The sequence below is a fragment of the Ambystoma mexicanum genome, chromosome 2q, assembly GCF_040938575.1.
Source record: "Ambystoma mexicanum isolate Mex_15411 chromosome 2q, UKY_AmexF1_1, whole genome shotgun sequence".
Lineage (NCBI taxonomy): Eukaryota > Metazoa > Chordata > Amphibia > Caudata > Ambystomatidae > Ambystoma > Ambystoma mexicanum.
The window spans coordinates 315059932-315079885 of record NC_090924.1 but is presented as its reverse complement, the minus strand read 5'-3'; the positions used below and the strand labels follow the sequence as shown (position 1 = coordinate 315079885).

At 47.9% G+C, this 19954-nt stretch overlaps 1 protein-coding gene across 1 annotated transcript in view; it reads left to right on the top strand.

Moving 5' to 3' along the window:
- Window positions 1–19954, top strand: part of MEIOB (meiosis specific with OB-fold) — a 1713677-nt gene that overhangs the window by 250147 nt on the left and 1443576 nt on the right. The gene's annotated exons all lie outside the window — the stretch shown is intronic.

The following is a 19954-nucleotide window of genomic DNA, read 5'->3' as shown; positions in this document are numbered from 1 at the left end:
CAGGCAAACAGTCACCAGTGAGTATATCACGCTGGCCCCAAGGGGTTAAGCCTAGTGAAAGTGAGAACAGGGAGGCAAATTGATTCAACAGTAACTTGCACTAATCCTGTTGGTCAGATGTGAGACTGGAAGAGAGATTAACTCCTTCCACTTCCTCATCTAAAGGTAAGCCTCTGAGGAGGTCAGGCAGAGGTTCACTCTGCTCCTCCTCCGGAGCTGAAGCTAGAAGTAAAGCTCCTATGTCAGGTTGAGAGACATATGCCTTCAAACGGTTGGTGTGAAAGACTCTGGGAGCCTCCTTAGGTTTGTCTAAGTCCACCAGATAGTTCACCTCTCCAAGTTTACCCACAACCTTGTAGGGTCCTATCCATTTGTCCTGCAAGGCCCCCTGCCTTGTGGGGACCATAACAAGAACAAGCTGGTCCTGAGTAAACTCAACCATGTTGGCCTTCTGGTCATGCCAATGTTTGACCAGAGCTTGACCAGCCTTCAAGTTATCAGTTGCCTCTGCCATCATGTGTGGCATTCTCCTCCGGAGACTTATCACATAGTCACTCTGACTGGCTTGGGGGAAGGAGCACTCTCCAACCCCTCCTTAATCAGGGCCAATGGACCTCTGACTGGATGGCCATAAAGAAGTTCGAAGGGACTAAATCCTACTCCCTCCTGAGGGACTTCCTGTAACGCTTACCTGAGCTCTGCGGGGACACCTACTCCTGTCTGCTGAGCCTTGGGTTGCTTCTCAGCTAGCGTTGTTTCTCTTGTCAAGATTCTTCACAATACTGCACAGTGACCCTGCATGATACACAGGAATTCTCTTTTAAGCCTTTTAGGAACAACTGAGCTAAGTAACTCTTCCACACTGGCCTTCAGGTTATCAACTCTCTCTTTCCAGTTATTACCTTGAGTTTTTATTTTATGGGCTCTCCATCCTGCTTCAGCGCAGGGGCGCTAGTTCTGAAGAGTGGAGTTTTGCTGTGGACAGTCACTGGGAGGAATGGAACTCCTTCCTAACCTATGGATGACTAACTGAGGTGATTCTGAAGGGAATGCGCAGATAGAGAATAACCCCTCCCCGAATGACCCAATGACTAAGGGGTGGAGGAAAGTTATTCTAACTGTGCGCTACCACACCATAAAGCACTGAGCCTAGCCAAGGTAATCGCCAAAGTGACTGACGTAGAGCTAAGTGTGTGGGGAAAGAATATGGAACATGAACATGGAAAAAAGTGGAACCAGCCTGTCTCCATAATGCTGCTTACAATGTGTGCATTTACAGAACCAAATACATTTGATTACAAGCAGCTACAGCTAACGTGACAAGAAGCAGCCAACGTAACGCAGGAGACTTATAATGGCTTTTGACCTAAGGCATGCAAAGGCATTTTACTGCAGTAAGCGCAAGGAAACAATATGCTGGCAACAAAAATGACAAACGTTTTGGGGGCATGCAAAGGTACTTGCGTGAGGAAACGAGAAGCCGAAGAGCTTGGACCGGTGAAGCACCTCACTACGAGCGCGCGGCTTCTCAGACGTTGCTGTGACAGAAATCTTAAATATGCCAGAAAACCTAGCGGAACCTTCCCTAGGTGAATACATATAAAGCACTGAAGGAACCTATGGCTAATAACCCATGGGAAGTTATGTGGACGAAGACTGGAGAGAATTTTCTGAATTCGCGGTAAGCGTTCACTACAACAGTAGAAACGAACGTGAAGCGCGGAACCGCAGATGGGAGGAGCTTAAATAGCTAAGGGAGCGCAACCACTAGAATGCACGGCCGCTTCTTGGAAGGGAAACTAAGCGGCCATGTTGGGCAAGGAGGAAATTACTGAAACCCCTTACCCAAGATCCAAGAATGGACTGCTGCAGTCCATGAGCTTCTGGAGGTTCTTTTAGGGGCATGACAGGGAACACGACCAGTGATCATGACAGTATTCCCCCCAAAACCCCTCCTAAATTGGAAACCCCTTTCCTTGGTTTCCACGGGTTATTCTTATGAAAGGCCTTTAACAGTCTAGGTGCATGGATATTTTCTAGGGGTTCCCATGTTCTATCCTGAGGACCATACCCCTTCCAGTCTACCAAATAGTATAACAACTTCTTCACAATTTTAGAGTCCAAAATTGCCTTAACTTCATACTCCGGCTGATCATTCTCCACTTGAACTGGAGCTAGGGGTTCCTGGATTCGAGTGTCCGGACAAACTGGTTTTTAGCAAGGACACATGAAAGACTGGGTGTATTTTCATATTCTTAGGAAGAGTCAGTTTCATAGCCACTGGGTTGATTATTCTTTCAATTGGGAAGGGCCCCAGAAACCTAGGAAGGAATTTCCGAGATCCTTTCAATGCCAGATTCTTGGTAGCAAGCCACACCAAGTTTCCCACCTGGTATGTTGGGGTATCACTTCGTTTGCGATCCACTCATTTCTTCTGGGATTCTTTCATCTGGGACAATTGTTCGCAAGCCTTACCCGCTGCTGTAGCAATATTTTCATGCAGAGTTTTTACTGCGGGCATTTCCAACGATGCAGGTGGGTCGTAGACTGATGTTCGTGGGTGCCGAACATATAAGGTGTAGAATGGGCTAATACCTGTGGAGGTGTGAACAGAATTATTGTAGGCATATTCTGCGACCCACAAAACATTCAACCATGTGTCTTCTGTCTGAAGCATGCACCGGATGTATTGTTCCAAGGTTTGGTTCGTGCGCTCTGTCTGTCCATCAGTTTGTGGATGGTGACTGGCGGACAAACGCACATCAATCCTGGCCAACTCGCAGCATTTTTTCCAGAATTTGGAAACAAATTGACTTCCTCGGTGAGAGACTACTATTGATGGGAATCCATGTAGCTTCACTATGTTCTCCAAAAATACTCTCGCCAAATCAGATGCGGAAGGTAATCCTTTCAAGGCCACAAAATGTGCCATTTTAGAAAAAAGGTCCACCACAACCAAAATAGTATCAAATCCTTCACATTTGGGTAAATCGGTAATGAAGTCCATTGAAAGCGTATGCCAGGGAGTTGATGGCACACTCGGAGGTTGAAGCAGACCGGCAGGTTTCTTTTTCTGAGCCTTATTTTGCGCGCAATTCCCACAGGTTTTGATGAATTGCACCACATCTCTTCGCCACGTGAGCCACCAATAAGACCTCTTGATTTTTTCCATCGTCTTGGTAACTCCAGGGTGACCCTCCATCATGGCGCCATGATAATTTGCAATTACTTGGTTCTGTAATTTTGGCACAGGCAAATACAAACGTCCTTGGTAAAATGGCAACCCATTCTGAACGCTAAACGGTTCTCCTTTGGTCTCCCAAGTCTGCAACTCTGCCATAGAGAAACTGCTTTTGACCTTCTCTCTTAACTCTTCAAACGACGAATCAGATGTGCCCACAATTCCGAGCATTTTCTCTCCAGAGATTATCTCCACAGGAACTGGGGCCACGTAGCCTTCTTCCCCTTTTCCAATTCGAGAGAGCGCATCGGCCTTCCCATTTCGCACACGCGGCCTGAAGGTGTTGATGAAGTCATACTCCGCAAAGAAAAGGGCCCACCTTAATTGCTGAGAGGATTGTCCTTTTGCGGAACGCAGATACTGCAGATTTCTATGGTTGGTGAGAATGGTAACTGTGTGTCTTGCCCCAAGCAGATGATGTCTCCATTCTTTTAGGGCACATTTGATGGCCAGTAACTCCTTGTCGGTGATGGTATAGTTAAGCTCTGCAGCAGAGAATTTCTTTGACCAAAACGCCACTGGATGCAATTCTTTGGAATCTGGATTTCGCTGAGACAAAACTGCACCCATGGCCACGTTTGATGCATCAGTTTCCACCACAAATGGAAGATCCGGTCGTGGATGTTGAAACACTGGTGCTGTTGTAAATTTTTCCTTCAATTTTTTAAAGGCCTCGTCTGCTTCCGTAGTCCAATAGAATTTTCTGTTCTTTCAGAGCAAGGACGTGATGGGGTGAACCAATTGGGAGAATTCAGAGACAAATCTCCCATAGAAGTTTGCGAATCCAAGAAAACTTTGGACTCCTTTGACTGATCAGGGCGCAGGCCAGGTGAGAATTGCATCCACCTTTCGGTTGTCCATTTTGACTCCTTGTGCAGATAAAATAAATCCCAAAAATTCTACTTCTGGAACATGGAAGTGGAATTTCTCCAATTTAACATAGAGAGAGTTCTTCTTGAGTGTTTGATGCACGGAAGTCACATGTCTTGCATGTTCCAGAGGGTCATCCGAGAAGATCAAAATGTCATCTACATAAACCACCACACAGATATCTAGTAGTTTCCTGAATATGTCATTCATGAAGGACTGAAAGGCCGCTGGAGCATTGCACAGCCCAAAAAGCATCACTTGGTATTCAAAAAGCCCATATCGTGTTCGAAAGTCTGTTTTCCATTCATCTCCTTCCTTTATGCGGATGAGATGATACGCACCCCGGAGATCAAGTTTTGTGAAGATTTGGGCCTTTTTAACTTGATCCAGCAAGATCGAGATGAGGGGCAGAGGATAGCGATTTTTTACGGTAATCTGATTGAGAGCTCGGTAGTCTATACAGGTTCTCAAATTCCCTTCTTTTTTTTGGCACGAAGAAAAGGGGTGAGGCTAATGGTGATTTAGATGGTTTTATGAAGCCGTTGGCCAAGTACTGATCAAGGTAATTCTTTAAGTGGATGTTTTCCTTTTCTGTTAATGCGTAGATTCTACTGCACGGAAGTCGGGCTCCTGGAACTAAATCAATTAGGCAATCATAGGGTCTGTGCAGGGGCAAGACTTCAGCTTGCTTCTCCTCCTGAAATACCTTCTGAAATTCCTGGTATTCTGATGGTAAGGAATCAATAAGGCCTAAGGTGACTTCAGCTGCTTGTTCAGGCTGCGCTAAATCCACTGAACTTTCCGTCCAGCTGCATAAGTTCCTACACTCAGGAGCAAAGGTTAGGGTTCTGGAACGCCAATTTATTACTGGGTTGTGCCTCTCCAACCATGGAATTCCTAAAATAATCTGCAACTGTGGGGCTCGGATTAGGTCGAAAGAGATCCTCTCCTTGTGTCCCTCCTGGCAGAGCATAGTCCATTAATTAGTGCACTGTGTTACGGGGCCTGACACTAATGGAGTGCCATCCACCCCTGAGACATTTTCGGCTTCTAACTTGTCTATTAGGGAGAATCCCAAGTTGCTGGCCAGATGAAGATCCATATAGTTGCCAATGGCTCCACATTCAATGTAGGCATTCAAGGTATGCCTTTTTGAGGGAGTGCCATGATCAACTAAGACAATAGGAAACACGAAGTGCGAGGTCACAGAAACCCTTTCCATGCTCGACAAGCTGACCTCTAAACTTGTCGGGGACTGGAGTTTTCCGAACTTTGATCCTTCTGATCTTGATGGAGTCCTCCCAATGATCTTTTCGATGGTTTCACTGGACAATCCTTCAAAAAGTGACCTGCCTTACCACAATACGAGCACAATTGTTGTTGACGCCGCTTGTCCCTTTCCGCCTGAGAGATTGGTCCTCTAATTCCACCCAGCTGCATGGGTTCAGGAAGAGTCTCTGGTCCTGATCTTCCAATTGGCTCTCTAGGACGAACAAAGTATGCTCGACCTTCCGGGCGAACACTATCATTTCTACGGTCCTGCAACCGATGGTCTAACTGTATGGTTAAATCTATGAATTCTGAAACGTTCTCCGGTGGATTAACTACTTGTACCAAAACATCCTTCAACTCACTGCGCAGGCCACGATAAAATAATGTTCTTTTATCCGTTGGCCAGTTGGTTTCCGCCACCAATCTATTAAAAGTAGCTACGTACGCCAATAATTCTTGGTTACCTTGTTTGAGTGACAGCAGTTCATTATCAAGTACCTGTCCTTGAGTGTAACGGGCGAAACGTTTTTCCAACTCACGTTGAAATTCATGAAAATTCCGTAACACTGGATCATCTCTATTGACCAGATGTATGGACCAATCGGCCGCATAACCTCCCAAATACGACAGTACAAAGGCCACCTTGGATTGGTCTGTAGGAAAAACTCCTGGTCTACACAGTTAATGCAACCTGCACAGACTTAGGTATACAGCAAATTTCTTAGGATCTCCTGTGAAACGCTCCGGAGGTGCCAATGGAATATTTCCAGGAACTACCACTTGAACAGGAGTCTAAGGTGCTTGAGGAACTGTGTCCTGAGTGTTATTTAAAGGTAGCGGAACCTGTCCCGCTTGAGTTTGCAAAAGCTCACAAGCTAGTTCTTCTGTCCTGTCTCTATTAACAGCTAGCTCTCTTCTAAGAGCACCAGTTTCTGAACAGGCTGCGTGAACTTCCGCTCTGAGCTCTCCCATAGGTTGCACCAACTGATCCATTTCAGGAGTACCCATGATGTCCAGGCAGAGAGTTTTCAGCACGGCTTCGCGTTCTGTAACGCTTACCTGAGCTCTGCGGGGACACCTACTCCTGTCTGCTGAACCTTGGGTTGCTTCTCAGCTAACGTTGTTTCTCTTGTCAAGATTCTTCACAATACTGCACAGTGACCCTGCATGATACACAGGAATTCTCTTTTTTAAGACTTTTAGGAACAACTGAGCTAAGTAACTCTTCCACACTGGCCTTCAGGTTATCAACTCTCTCTCTCTTCAGTTATTACCTTGAGTTTTTATTTTATGGGCTCTCCATCCTGCTTCAGCGCAGGGACACTAGTTCTGAAGAGTGGAGTTTTGCTATGGACAGTCACTGGGAGGAATGGAACTCCTTCCTAACCTATGGATGACTAACTGAGGTGATTCTGAAGGGAATGCGCAGATAGAGAATAACCCCTCCCCGAATGACCCAATATCTAAGGGGTGGAGGAAAGCTATTCTAACTGTGCGCTACCACACCATAAAGCACTGAGCCTAGCCAAGGTAATCGCCAAAGTGACTTAGAGACAAGTGTGTGGGAAAAGAATATGGAAAAAAGTGGAACCAGCCTGTCTCCGTAATGCTGCTTACAATGTGTGCCCTTACAGAACCAAATACATTCGATTACAAGCCAATGTAACGCAGGAGACTTATAATGGCTTTTGACCTAAGGCATGCAAAGGCATTTTACTGCAGTAAGCGCAAGGAAACAATATGCTGTCAACAAAAATGACAAACGTTTTGGGGGCATGCAAAGGTACTTGTGTGAGGAAACAAGAAGCCGAAGAGCTTGGACCGGTGAAGCGCCTCACTACGAGCACGCGGCTTCTCAGACGTTGTTGTGACCGAAATCTTAAATATGCCAGAAAATCTAGCGGAACCTTCCCTACGTCAATACATATAAAGCACTGAAGGAAACTATGGCTAATAACCCATGGGAAGTTATGTGGATGAAGACTGAGGAGAATTTTCCAAATCCGCGGTAAGCGTTCACTACAACAGTAGAAACGAACGTGAAGCGCGGAACCGCAGATGGGAGGGGCTTAAATAGCTAAGGGAGTGCAACCACTAGAATGCACAGCCGCTTCTTGGAAGGTAAACTAAGCGGCCATGTTGGGCAAGGAGGAAATTACTGAAACCCCTTACCCAAGATCCAAGAATGGACTGCTGCAGTCCATGAGCTTCTGGAGGTTCTTTTAGGGGCATGACAGGGAACACGACCAGTGATCATGACACTTCCCTATAGGCAAAGAGAAGGCATGGCAGTAGAAGGTCCCACTTTCTTTTAAGGGGTTCTTCTAAAGCACCTATCATGCTCTTCATAGTTGTGTTAAACCTCTCTACCAACCCATTGGTTTGGGGATGGTAGGCAGTTGAGAACTTGTAGGTAACTCCACAGGTTTATCCACATGGCTTGCATGTAGTTGGACATAAAATTTGATCCCCTGTCAGATATCACCTCCTTAGGAAAACCTACTCTGGTAAAAATACCAAGTAGGGCCTTAGCCACAGCCAGAGCCGGAACAGTCCTCATAGGTATGGTTTCAGGAAATCTAATGGCATGATCCACTACAACCAGGATGAACCTGTTGCCAGAAGATGTGGGAGGATTAAGAGCCCAACAATGTCAATCCCGACCCTCTCAAAAGGAACTCCCACCACTGGGAGAGGCACTAAGGGTGCCACATTCTTGGATCCACTCTTGCCAGAGGTTTGGCAAGTGTGACAGCTTCTGCAGAATTTGTCTACTTCTGACCCCATCTTAGGCCAATAGAAGTAAAGAGAGAGCCTTTGCTTGGTCTTCTTAAAACTTAAGTGACCAGCCAAAGGTATCTCGTGGGCTAACTGCAGAAACTGGAGTCGGTTCACTAGAGTTACTAAAAGTCTTTTGCAGTCTCCAGGGGTTGACTCAGTTGGTTCACTGTAGAAGAGGCCATCTTCCCAGTGCAACCTATACTTCCCAGGCTCAGGCCATTGAGCTGAGAAGTTGCCTGTTGGCGAAGACCTTCCAAGGTAGGACATTCTCTTTGTCCCTTAGTGAAATCTTCCCTGTTGGGTCCACCTTCTGCCAGTAAAGACTGCAGCTCAGGATGGTCAACAGGGTCTAGATCTCCTACCAAGGTAAGATCCTCTTCTAGATCTGATTCCTCAGTATCTAGTTTGACCCTACAGGGTGGAACCTCACGCTCAGCCTCAGCTGGTGTGGGAGTCACAGATGTGACTTTGGACAGTCTCGGAGATGTCCTTCTGGGCACAGGAGTGCTTGCTGGTTTCTTGCTGGCAGACTTGGGTTTCCCCTTGGTCTTTCCTTGCCCTGCAATGGCAGTAAGTCCTGTGGACTTGGGGTGATAGTTTCCTCTATCATGTCCCCAGGAGAGCCTCTCAAGGTTCTCTCCCTTGCAGACCTTGTGAGCTCCTGCTTCCTTCTGCTGGGGGAACTGGGGGTACTAGACACAACTCCAAGACTTTTAAGGTCATTACCCAGCAGGACCCTCCCAGGTACTTTATTTTGCACACTTACAGGTATCCTGACAGTCATGTCATTACACTGGATGAGAGCTGGTAACTGGGGAACCATTTGCACAGGGCCACCAGCTAACTTGGTTAAGTGTTTGGGTGCCTTAGCAGCAACATTCACCTTGAAAAAACATTCATCAACCACAGTTATGCTGGCTACAGTGTCTCTGATGGCAGGGGTCTCCTGACCATTCACAACAACATTATCTTTGTAATACTCTTTAGTATTATCTGGGATTGAGTTATAGACATCTAAGTTCTGTTGTTCCCAAAGACCCAAGGACACTAAAACATTAGCTGAGACTCTCATGGGCTCATCAGCTACTAACTGAAAGTTTCCACTGGTCATAGGTACTTCATCCACCTGGGAGAAGGCTAAGGAGACAGTGTTGATCCCTGAAGGTTTGCCCTTACATCTGGGATCTCCTTTCACATGGTCAGGTAGCCCACAAACAAAGCATTTTCCAAATGCTCTCTGGAATGGGGGGTTTACGCTGACCTCCATCTGGTTTGGGATCAGATGGTACACTAGCCTGATTTGGTTTCCCTTGTGGCTTACCCTGGTTAAGTTTGGGGCCCTCTTTTGGATTGGGATTATTGGAATTCTCTTTGTTGTCTTTCTTTGGCTGCTTTCCCTCATCCTTCTTCTGAGTTGCCCCAGAATCCTTGTGAGTGGCCCTGTTGGCAACCCACATGTCAGCAGCCTTATCTAGTTTCTTAGGATCTATCTCATTTGAATCAGCCAAGTGCTTTCTAAGCTCAGGGCAGCAGACATCAAAAATAGACTCCAACATTACAAGATTCCTCAACCTTCATAGGTGTTCACTTTTTAACCCTTAACCCAACCATCTAAGTTTTTCAAACATTCACACACCCAGGTAGCCCAAGGGGGCTTTTTGAGGGTTCTAAACCTCTTAAAATACTGCGAAGGGGTTTTCCCAAATCTAGCTATTAATGCTAGCTTCACACACTCGTAATCCTGTTTACCCCCCCCCCCCCCCAAAACTCCATTACAGCATCACTTGCAACAGGGGGAAGCCTAGAGAAAAGCCAGGGAATCAGCTGATTTCCTGAGATACCTTGAATCCCATGATTGTACTCAAACATTGTTAACCAATACAAAACATCAAGCTTAGTCTCATACATAGCAATAATTTCCTTTGGCATACGGTGTCTCTTAGGGCTGGCAGACCTAGAAGACTCTGTGAGAGAAGCATTTTGTACAGACAATTTCTTCATCTCTAGTTCACGATTCAGCTCCATTTCTCTGAGCCTAAACTCTTGATGTTTCATGGCCGTTTGTGCATCAATACGTTTCACTTCCAATTCAAGTCTCATTTTCTCAAGTGCAATACATTCAGGAGTAAGTGCAGGACCTGTGGGGTCCCAGTGGACAGAGGTTGTGCTTTCTGAGCAGGCAAAGGAGTTGTAGGGTTACCTAACAAGGACTCATCTACTTCTTCCAAATCAACACTCTCAGAATCAGGAACATCATTATCCACATTTGCTGGAGGGGTGGCCCTTCTGACCCACTCTCCAGACTTTGTTTTCCTATTAACTTTTCAATCAATTCAGATTTATTTCCTTTACCAGAGAGACTCCTCTCCCTACACATGGTTCTCAAAACCTCAGCAGTGTAGTTCAAAAGACCCTCTTCAGTGTAGCTTTCCATATTTGACATGATTTCTTAGTCAAATAGAATTAGTGGTGTTAGCCTTGTGGTTAGTTGAACCCAAGCAATAGCAGCACTCTAAGTGTAATCACTCTACTTCCAAATCCTAACCGCTGTACACCAGTGTTGGGCAGAATCCTGTGCAGTGCCCTTAGGAACCACTACACACAATTAAGACCACAGGTGGCAATACAAGTTTTACCTTTGGTACAAGCCTGTACTACTATGTTAAAGTGGTAGGAGTAGCGGAGCAGCCAGGCTTATCTCAAGAGTATATGAGCAGTAGCAGAGATTACACAAAGGGACCACAATTACTGTGACTCAAGCAAATACTGACTCAAGGTTTTAGGTAAAAAATATAATTACATTTATTTTTAAACCATTTGTTATCAACACGACACTTCTATTAAATCAAAAACCACACGTAAAATATACTACAACTAACCAATTCACTTTGTACAGTATTACTCAAGGTAAGTACCCTGTTTTTGAATGGACCCGTGTTACGAAACAGAACACGTTACCATGAATACAATTGCGATCACTTTGACAGTTGGGTCTACTAGATAAATGCGTATCCGCGGCAAGAAATGCTACCGGGCAAAAACACACTTAGCACCCGAGATACCCAGAGCGAGTTGGAGGCAAAAATCACAGGCAATATGTTAGTTAGGCAGACAGAATCGAATAACACACATAGACAGGAATTCAAGAGTCAAAGGGCCGGAGCCAAAGTCAAATGACAGCGGGTGTCTGTTGTCGAGGATCACACAGTTGGACAGTTCAAGATTCAACGTTGCCAAGAGTACTTTGATATTGTCAATGTTCGGAAGCAAAAGTTATATAAGAAGGAGGGAAAAGTAAGGACAAGCCTTAAGTAGAGAAATAGGTATTTCACCCGAAATTCCTCAAACAGGACACAGTACCTTTCTCAAAGAGCGAAGCTGGTGCCACAGCAGTTGTTCCTGTTGGTTTCCCGCAGACCCACGCTTTCCTACAGCTTCAGCACAAAGGACGATGAGGGGGTCCGCACCACACAGGGATGAGGCCGGCAGCAGCGACAATGAATAAAAGGTGTGCTCCTTAAAAACAGGAGAGGGTCTTCAGGTGGCTATCCGGACCACTGCAGCAGTGTGTAGCGATTTCGACCACAATGCTGACCTCGAGCTGAAGATGATGAGCTGGTTATCCCCACCAGGCTCAAGGGAAGAAGACTCCGGACTGGATCTCCTCTTAGTCGTTGAAGGGTAGATAGCTCAGGACTGCAGCAGGGCTTCACCGGTACGGGGTAGTTGCAGCAGTCGACCTCTCCACCACCTCTCGTCGGTTCCTTGTAGTTCCAGTGGCGACTCTCTGACTTCCAGGCCAAGAGACCTGCCTTTTATGCGAAAAACCCCCATTCGCACAGCCTGGCTGTCAATCACCCAGCAGGGGGGTTGTCCAGCCCGGACAACCACCTTGGCCAATCATGACAAAGTGCGACTTGGGTTTCCTAGGATACCCTGTGCAGGGGGTGACTACACCCCTCCCTCACATTCAGCCCACCTAGACACCCAGGCGCCTTGAGGAGGGCTTCTAGGTAGAAGCCCGTCAAAAGACAGTGAACAAAGAAGGCAAACCTAGTTTGCAGCGCAAAGTAAAACACAAGAAGGAGTTTAACAAAAAGAAATGCCGAATAAACCGCACCAGAGCCAAAGGAAAAAGGATTTGGTCAAGCGGGTTTAAGTTTGAGGCTAACACAATAGCCTACAATATTACCACGGTTATATAAGATAACCCCAGTAGAAATTTAGGGTAGATACCACTGCCACCAGCCATGTCTAAATATTAAGAGCGAAACAATGCTCTAGGAGGTACAGATAAAGAGTTAAGAGTTAACACTTCCAGCACTCCATGTAAGATGGTGTGTACTGGATCTGTGGTTACATTTGACTAAGTAAAGTTAATGTTAACTTTACCCTTTTCTGGGGGACAGTAGTCACCTCAGAAATGGAGTCGGTGGGAAGTCTGAACGACAACCCTGTGTCACTGCATTGAAGGTGATGTGTGACACACACAAAGAAGGGGGCTACTGAAGTGGTGCACTTCAGAGCTCACAATCTTAAACAGGTAAAAGACACATAGCAAAATAGGTTTAAGAGTGGGGGAAAAGCTCACACTCTTACCAAGTGGAAATAAATAACTCCAGAGATCCAGCAAAGCTGCTGAGGGACTCACTAGGTAAGGGAAATTAGCCATAGAATGAGAATTCTTCCTAACAGAGGCATCTAAACAAAAGGTCCCCATAACAACTGGAGACAGATCTTTTCACCGATTTATAGTGGCTGATCACTGGCACACCTTGTTGCAACATCTCCCCCCCTTACCCCCCCGGCCGCTGGACTCTGCTGGCTCCCCACCGCCAGGACAAGGCTTGGGCTGGAGCCCTGTCATCAGCCGACATTCACCCCGTTCTGCTCGGCCCTGTGGGCCCTACGCGCGTAACACCTTGGACACTCTGCGAGCCGGTGGGGCCTACTCCTGCTGGCACTGCTGCTGACCAGATCACTAGATGGCGACCCTGCTGCATTCAACTGGGGGACACGGAGGATCATGACACCATCCCTCCAGCGGCTCTTCGAGTGCTGACACCTGGTGCACAGGACGACGCGACGGACTGGGGCACTCACCCCCTTCACTGCTGTTGTGAGGCTGCCTCTTGCTTCCGCGGCCCACACACCTTGTCACTGGTGGTCTCCCGTGCAACAGACCCGTCCACCGTCGCCTTGGCTGGGCCGGATTGGGCGACCTGCGGGTACACACCGCTTCAGCTATAACGGCAGGAGCGGCCCCACTAGGCCCGAACTGGGATCTCGGCTCTTGTTGACTGCCGCTTGCTTATCCAACTGCTGCCGTGGGGCCTGAGCTGACCACTGGAGCCCTGCAACCTGAACCAGGCCCTCCCCTGGCGGGGTCTGCCGTCGCCGTACAGACTGCAGAGGAGCCATACTGTTTCTCTTCGGCGGAGTGGCACGGAGGATTGCTGTACTAACTCCCACGCTGCCATAACAGGTACGAGGCCCCCAGCCCATAGCACATTCAGTACCTCTACACCCATTACCCGTGCCTATTGCCGTACTGCAGACACAGGGGGACCGCGGGGGCTGTGTTGCGTCCCCCATGCAAAGAGGAGGCACTGGGCTGACCCCGCTCCAATGCGCTTGTACTAACCAACTCAGGCCCTGATACAGACAGCATCCCTTTTGGGCCGCAGCAACCCCTGCCAGCACACTACCCACGAGCTGATTCTTCCTGTGCCGGTCGTACACTAGTCATCCTCATTTCCCTGCACCATCGGCCCTCAGGCGGTACTGCGCCACTTGACTTGCTTTTACTGGAGGCGCCGTTGGTGCCGCCTCTGTGTGGGGCCCACACGCCACACTTCTTTCTGCTTGCCCACTGCCATTCTACTGCTCTGGAGCCTCTTGCACAACTGTAGCGGTGCTTGGATGCTGGCGGGGTCCCGGTAGAGCTCGCGTTCAACTAACCAGAGTCTTCCTTGGCTGCTACCATCATGATCTGTAGCTCTGCTGTACGTGGGGGGGGTCACAACCCATTCGGGCCAAGCTAGCGACTACTCTTCTGGTCATCACTGACTGTATTGCTGATTCTGGCAACCCGCTTTGCTCTGATTAATGGATCCCGCTCACACCTAGCTTCCTTCTGGCGCCTTCACCAAAAGAACTGTCCCATCTTGCCCGGGTCTGTTGTGCTCCTTCTTCATAATTCTCTGCCACGGCCGCGCTTTCAGGTCCGCCCACCTTATTTGGGGGTCTTTGGAATCACGTGCCACTGTCCCCTAATACTCCACACAGGTCTACTTTGGGCCTCTCCACCGCCCACCACTGCGCGCTCAGCTGACCTTGTTGATCCAGATAGGTCTCCAATGATCCCTGGGTACTGTACAATCTGCTTCCCTTGCGGGCTGACGGGACGATGACCAAAGGGGCCAACCAAAAACAGCCCTCCAACATGTTTGCAAAAGCGGCACCAAAGCCAGGAGAGCCCCTGTCGGAGCTGGAAGCCTCTCTGTCAATGCCTCCCGAGACAACCGAATCTCAGAAAATGATGGAATACATGTGAGAGGGATTTACCGCTTTACACTCCAAACTAGACGGGATGAGCGGGACCATTTGTTCGATTAAAGCTCACTTGGAGAAAACTGACACCCGGGTAACTGAGGTAGAGACCAGAGTAGGGGTGACTGAGGACGATATTGTTGCCCTTCGGGCAGAAGTCTCCGCCCTGTCCAGGCAGGTCTTAGATGTTAGCAAGAAAAATGAAGACATTGAATCGAGCTCTAGACGCACCAACCTCTGCATCATAGGGGTTCCCGAGGATAAGCTCGATGGCCCCATGGAAGATTAGGTTGAGCGTATCCTACTTTCACTCCTGGATTCCCCAAAACGCTCCCCACAGTTCGTCATAGAGAGGGCCTATCGTGCCCTGACAGCAAAGCCCAAGCCCGGCGCTCCCCCTTGCCCCATTATAGCAAGGGTGCTGAACTTCTGAGACAGGGATTCCCTTAATCGAGCAGCGAGAGCCAAGGGGGGGGACCTCTTCCTCGACTCTGCCAGAATCCAGCTCTATCCGGACTTCTTTGTCTGTTCAGCAAGAGCAAAAGACTTTTCTAGCCATCAAGAAGAAGCTCTGTGATTTAGGAGTTAAATACTCAATGCTTTATCCTGCTAAACTGAGTATCGAAAACTCGAATCAAGTCTTTTTCACCATCCCAGAGGAGGCTTCTAAATTTATTGATCACAATTTCCCAGGCTGATTAGAATATGACCCTGACACGATGGATGCGTTGACTTGCCCCCTGTTGATCATTTCACATTACCTGGTACATGGTCAGACTGTGTCAATTGCAATGTGTGTAGCCCACTGGTCGTACCAGATTTACCGAAATCAGGTTCTGTCAGGCTAGTTAGCCTTCTTGGTTCCTTGCAGATTGTTTTTTATAGTATGCACCCTGTAACATCTAGTCAATTCCTCACATCGGAAGCCTGCCGTTTATGGCCAACACACAGCCCCCCAGGCGGTGCTGCTGCTGTTTGTGGTTAAGTTTGAGGTTGATGAGGTTTTCACCTCTCTGATTGGGGGAGGGGTGGCCGGGGTGTTCTGTTAAGAGTGCTTGACATGTGACAGGGAATCCAAGTACCTGGATGTACTCAGACTGACAATGCCAGGCCTTGGCTCTCACGCAACTGGCCTGGACCTTGCAGTCTTGTTACTGGTTTTGGCTACTGTTCATTGATACTAATTCTCTATCCCAATGGCTGATGATGGCATTATCTGCATGAGCTGGAACATCAGGGGGGTGGGCAACTACTCCAAAATGCGCAATTTGCAGCTATATGTAGAACAGCACAAGGTTAACCTACTTTTCCTGCAAGAGACACATGCCCCTGCTGACAGATGTGAGAGGTTCTCTAGAGTATGGGGCCCCCAGCGGTATTACACCAACTATACACCTCAAAACCGTGGTGTCATGATCTTGATACACAAAAGCCTTAGGTTTCAGCATAAAGCAACGCATATTGACCCCCCGGGATGCTTTGTTTTATTGTTCGGGGTCTTGCTGGGTAGAGAGGTCTTACTGCTTAATGTATATGGTCCCAGTATAGATGATGGTCCCAATATAGATGATCCTGAGTTTTATACACATCTCTCCTCCTTACTATCTGGGTTTCCTCTTGTGCCTATCCTCTGGGGCGGAGACTACAACACCATTCTGAACGTGGGACTCGACAGATCAGTCTCTAAGCCTTGCCAGCTATCCAGGGCAGCCAACGCCATCATAGAAGTTCAGGCCCATCTAGCAGTGTCTGATGCATGGAGGCTGATTCACCCTAATTCTCGATCTTTCTCCTTTTACTCATCTGTGCATGATGCACACTCCTGCATTTATAGATTGCTTATCTCTAATATATTAATTAGAACCTTTACACATATGGCCATCCTTCCCAGAAAATGTTCAGACCACTCCACTCCTCTGTAACAATTTCCCTAAGTTGGAGTGCGGATAACCCTGGAGCACGCTCTTAGAGGTTAAAATCGCATTCTCTACTAGATACTGCCTTCGAAACAGAGCTGGGGGCCGCCATTGACTACTTTTTCTCATTAAGTACAGGTTCAGTCAGAACACAAACTACCTTCTGAGTGTCATTTAAAGTCTACATCAGAGGCATTGCAATTTCTAAATATTCTCAGAGTGATCCGAAGGCATAACTCGGACAGTGAATCTCAGCTCGCTCTCCTCAAGACTCAGTACGCATTCTCGCATTCACCTGGCATCCTTTCCGGTATAGGCGCGGAGCTGGATGCATTCCGCACTCATGCAGATCGGGAGCGGAGGATCCTGCACGATCCCCAATCCGCTCGCAGATATGGGTAAGGTGACCGCCCTGGACGTGTCCTGGCTAGACTGCTCCGCCAGCAGACTGGTTCATCCCACATCCCGGCTATAGTGAGGACTGACGGTACCCTTGCCCTGTCATCACATGACATTAACGTGGAATTTCGATCTTTCTACGAAACACTTTATTCCAACGTAGACAGTGTTCCTGTGGCTGATAATGAGGCATTTTTAGATGACCTCCCCCTCTACATCCTCTCTTCCGAGACCAGAGACACTCTGGACAGCCCGATTACATCAGAGGAAATATCGAAGGCTATTGATGCCTTGGCCTCCGGAAGGACTCCTGGTACCGAAGGACTCCCTGCCGAATTTTATAAGCGTTACAAAGCCTGTCTGGTTGCACAGTTGTTGGTCCTGTGGGATGAATCTTGTGAATTGGGCATTCTTCCCCCCTCCCTTCGAGAGGCCATAATCTCTGTATTACTCAAACCGGGTAAAGCCCCCACGCAATGTGGTTTATACCGCCCCCGGTACTGGCCCTTAGACTGACTCTGTATATGTTGTACATTATAAACCCGGACCAGTCAGGGTTTATCCCAGGGCACTCCACTTCTCTTAATCTGCGCCGTTTGTTCAACATTCTTGCTTGGGTCGACCTAAGCACTCAGGCGGTCACGGCTACATTCGATATGCAAAAAGCATTTGACTCTGTCTCCCGGAGCTATCTCTGGCGAGTCCTTGCGAAGAGCAACTTTGGACCCTGTTTTCAGTCGTGGGATAGACTCTTGTACTCCTCGCCTGTCGCCAGGGTCCGCACCAAGGACCGGTGTTCGTCTCTAATCCAAATAGCCAGAGGCACGAGACCGGGTTGCCCCTTCTCACTGTCATTTGCTATAGCCATTGAGCACCTGGCCGACAGGGTTATGCCAGGTGCACGCACACAAGCTTGAGACTGGCCGGCCCCCCTGAGATTGTCTCCCTATACGCAGACGATGCACTCCTCTTTATTCGCTCTCCTGAACAAAACCTAGCCATTAACTGATTTCCATTAACTGATGTCACCACCCCCCTCAGAGCCACTGGGATTCGTTTGGTCTCAAATGGAAATCACCTATCTTGGAGTAGTGGTCACACGCCAGCAACATTCTTAGTACGAGGCCAACTTTGGGAAATATCTGATCACCCTTGCCCGGAAATGCTTTACCGATCTCTCTAGCAGGTAAGATCAGCATTCTTAAAATGTTTTACTGCCCCAGCTCTTGTATAGGTTTTTGAATGTCCCCTTATGGCCAGGCCCTGACTTCTTCAAGACTTTGACCCGAACCATCAACGCATTCCTATGGCACTCCGGCGCGGTCCGCCTGAAGCTGGAAACACTGTCCACCCCGATGTCGTTGGTTGGCTTCAGAGCCCCTAACTTTGAGAGGTATTGGATAGCTGCTCCAACACACTACGCATCCCACTGGTTCATATCCACAGATCCTCCACCGCATGCTAGGCTCGAACGCCTGGCTGTGCAAGGTCACGATATCCGCTCTCTAGTCCTCCCATCTCCTTGTACTAAATTTTAATTCCTTGACCCAGTTGGCTGCACGTCACTAGCTTTGAATATGCTGTGGAAACAGGCAAATACCCTGTGTCCCTTTCATGGCGACCTCCTACTTTGGAACTTCCTCCCTGAGTCTCCTCTTGTAGACCCCATGACAACACATCTTTGGGCTAATGCTGGTCTCGGGTTGTCCGGGATGTCTTTAACCAGGGTGTCTTCCTGGAATGGCCAGATCTACTGGAGCCCATACGTGGTAGGCCCTCCCATTGGTTGCAATATGCTGGCCTCCGCCGCTCACACAAAAACAGGTGCTGGACTTTCCTACAATCCCCTCAGATGACCCGATAACAGCCGAAATCCTAAACACAGCGACCTTCAGAGGAAAGGTCTCCAGATTGTACACCCTGCTTCAGACTAAGGTCACCTCCCCTTTTGCTAAACTAACACCTGGGGGGAGGATCTGGGTGGTGAGATTACAGTAAAACGCTGGAACCGCATGTGTGCCCGTATCCATGATGTTTCATTTAATTCCCGTTTCAAGTTGATTCACTTTAAGGTGCTCCATAGATTCCACTACACCCCGATCAGATTGCACCGTATGTCAAAGATCATCCCCCCACATGTCCAAGATGCGGTTCTGAAGACGCAGGCTACATTCACATGACATGGTCCTGTGTACACCTCTCCCTGTTCTGGCAATGTCTGTAATTTTAGACTACACTATCACTCCATCTCCACTGACATGCCTCTTCCACAAATTTCCCCGGCTTGGGCGAGACTGGCTGCGCTGTGTATGATGCTGGCAAACCGTTGCATCCTATTGATCTGGCTTCGTCCCAGGGCCCCAACACACACTCAGTGGCTTTGGGCTGTTACCTGGGCCTTAAATACAGAAGAGTTATGCACTGCCCAAGGACCGACAGTGTCTCGACCCAGAAACATCTGGACCCCATTTCGTTCTTATATCCTCACTGTCTGCTGATACGGATGATGATGCTAGTGACTTGTCCTCCTCAGCTCCTGTAGCTGTTTAATTAGCCTGCTTTAATTGCCACTATTACAGATGTATCCTTGATTGAGGTGCCACCAACTGGCCCATCTTGCCTTGTATGATATTTTTTCAGTCTGTGTATTCTCGCCATATATTTACCAAGGATATGTACACCGCTTATTTTCGTGTTATAATGTCAAGCATAATAAAGTAAAAAAAAAAAAAGATATGTTGTGGGAGGGTAGAAAATCCTGCCTTCCATCTGAGATGCTCCCTGGCCCTTCAGAATTGCACCAAGCACCCCACCCACCTACTAGAAGCTCTGTTTTTCTGGCTTCAAATTAAATGAGATGGTATAAAGTTGATTTGCTGCCAGACTTTTTTCCAAAGTATTTTCAGACGCTAAAATTACTTCG